This window comes from Mesocricetus auratus, unplaced genomic scaffold (genome assembly GCF_017639785.1).
Source record: "Mesocricetus auratus isolate SY011 unplaced genomic scaffold, BCM_Maur_2.0 Super-Scaffold_4256, whole genome shotgun sequence".
Lineage (NCBI taxonomy): Eukaryota > Metazoa > Chordata > Mammalia > Rodentia > Cricetidae > Mesocricetus > Mesocricetus auratus.
In genome coordinates, this window is record NW_024429182.1 from 14,822,775 (window position 1) to 14,825,325 (window position 2,551).

The window sequence follows — 2,551 nt, forward strand, 5'->3', positions numbered from 1 at the left end:
AGCATAGCAGTCTGAGTGAATCTGAGGAGCAGTGAAGTCGGGAGCAGTCTGAGGATCGCCCCTTTGGTCTTAGCTGAGGTAGAGTAAGAGCTAGTGGCTGGCTGCTTTGCTTTTCTGATCTTCAGCTTGAAGCTTGAAGCCCAATATACCAGTGAAAGGCCCCTACCCAGGACCCCCTAGGAAAAGAAAAGCAAGGCCAGGCCTTTCCTAATGAAAAAACCCAGACCAGGTGCCTCGCCCAGCTGGCAGGATGTCAAACAGGATCTGTGGTCACCAGAGCAGTCATGGGACCCAGATAATAATTGCTGAATCATGCCAGGGTCTTTTATGTGGCAATACCAGGACACCTATTCCTTGGCAACTACCCCTGCCCCCAGTTGTGTCTATGATCACCATAGTAGTCATGGGACCTGGATAATAACTGCTGAAGCGTGCCGGGGTCTTTCATGAGGTAATACCAGGAAACTCAGTCTGTGGGAACTACCCCTGCCCCCAAGATGAGCCAATAAAATGCCTGTTGCTATGCTGATACTTATGTAACCATTAAAACTCTATAAATATTGTGCTCCCTGCAAGCCCGGTATGCTCTGCACCTGAGTTGCAGTAGCATCCACAGGCGCCTGTGTACTCAATAAATTGCCTCTTGCACTTGCATCTAGTGGTCTGACCCCGGTTCTTGGGCAGAGGGTTCGGTTCAGTGCCCGGCGCTTTGATGCCGAGGTCTTTCACCAGCTGTCTCAATCACCCTGCATTTGTTTGTATGTCTTATTTGCTTTGTGGTTGAATCAAACGTTGCTATTCATCAAGATAAATAAAAGGATGTCTAGATAGCAAAGTGCAGTCTTATGAAATAGTCTTCCTGTTTTCAATCCAATGTCATTACACAAAAAAAAAAGGTTGAAATCCATCTACTACGTTACCAAATTCCCTGCTGTCAATGAATTGTTGTTGAGAGTTAATAGGGTGACAGGGAGATGGCTCACTGGGTAAGGGTGCCTGCCACCAAGACTGAGGGCCTCTTCTCCATCAGCACATGAGGACCGACGCCTGCAGCTTGTCCTCTGACCGCCACATGCAGATCAAATCGTGCACACATACATGCACGCATTCATGTAAAGTGTTCTTTTGAATGTTTAAAAACAAACCCAGGGTTGGCGAGATGGCTCGGTGGTGAAAAGCTCTGGCTGCTCTTCTAGAGGCCTGGGTTCAATTCCCAGCACCTACATGGTAGCTCACAACTGTCTGTAACTCCAGGGGATCTGACACCATCACAGACACACATGTAGGCAAAACATCAGTGCACATAAAATAAAAATAAAACACTAAGAGGCATCCCGGGGCAGCTGTGCCTGTGTTGTGCAAGAAAGCTGGCTGGGCATGAGCAGAGAGTAGGTCTGGAAGCGGCGTTCTTCCACGGTCTTAGCTTCAGGCTCCTGCCTCGAGTCCCTGCTCCGACTTTCCATGGTCAAATAACTTGCTGAAAGTCACAGAGCTAATTGTTAACCACTCCAAAGTGTTTCCTCATAATTCAATAGAGTTGGAGGATGGTTAGCATTCAATAAACACATAGATCACATGCTTTAAAAATATAAAGATAAATGTTTGAAAAAATAAATCATTAAAAAAAACCCACAGGCAATCCTTGTTCGGAATACTTTTAGATTGGGACATTTCTAACTATTGGGTGTGTAAAATAAAATGACCACTTTCATAGGCAATGTATACTTTTTAGCATATACATAACAAACTCTCCTGAACATCACTTTTCAGGAGAGCAAAACATTCTCCCCATAAAATAAGCTCTTTGAAAGAAGTAGTACTTTCTCCTTGTTACAATGACAGCTTTGTCTCAGTCAGAGGGCAGGGAGGGGACGCGCTCATCTTTGCTATCTTCTGCCTATGGCTTAGTCACAAGAACCACTTGGTAACCACACCCACATAAGTCACAATAAGCAAACCACTGTCAACGTTCGTTATCGCCACCCTTCCCTCATGGTGTCAGGTACACTGGGCTGATTCCGGGTGGGATTCTGACCAGCGATCGTTGTGATCCGTCAGGGCCTCTGCTGTCTCAGTTGATTGTACCCTGGCTTCTGGCTTTGGGGATGTTTCCTAGTGTTCAAGGTTGATTCCTGGAAACCACTCCTGAGTCACACATAGCCTCTGTGTTGTGTATTACCTCTGCTGAAGGCCAGGCACTCTATTTGAGCTCTTCAAGCAAACTGTACCAAACATTAGCAAAATGAATCTCTTAAGGAGGGAAAACATTGAGAAAGGGTCTTTAGTCCAGGCTGGTCTCAAACTCACTGTAGCTGAGGACTACGGGTCCTCCTGCCCCCATCTCCCAGATGCCAGGATTACAGGTGTGCAATACTACCACTTCCATCTTGATTAATGGGACCAGGCTTCACCCCCACCTGGACCAGGCTTCCCACCCTGGCCGTCCCGCTAGGACCCACTGCCCGGACCTGGCTCGGCCCCAAGGGAAGCAGCCTCAGCCTGTGAGGGTCAATGCTTGTGATTCTCAATGGAGAGTGAGAGCAGTTTCATG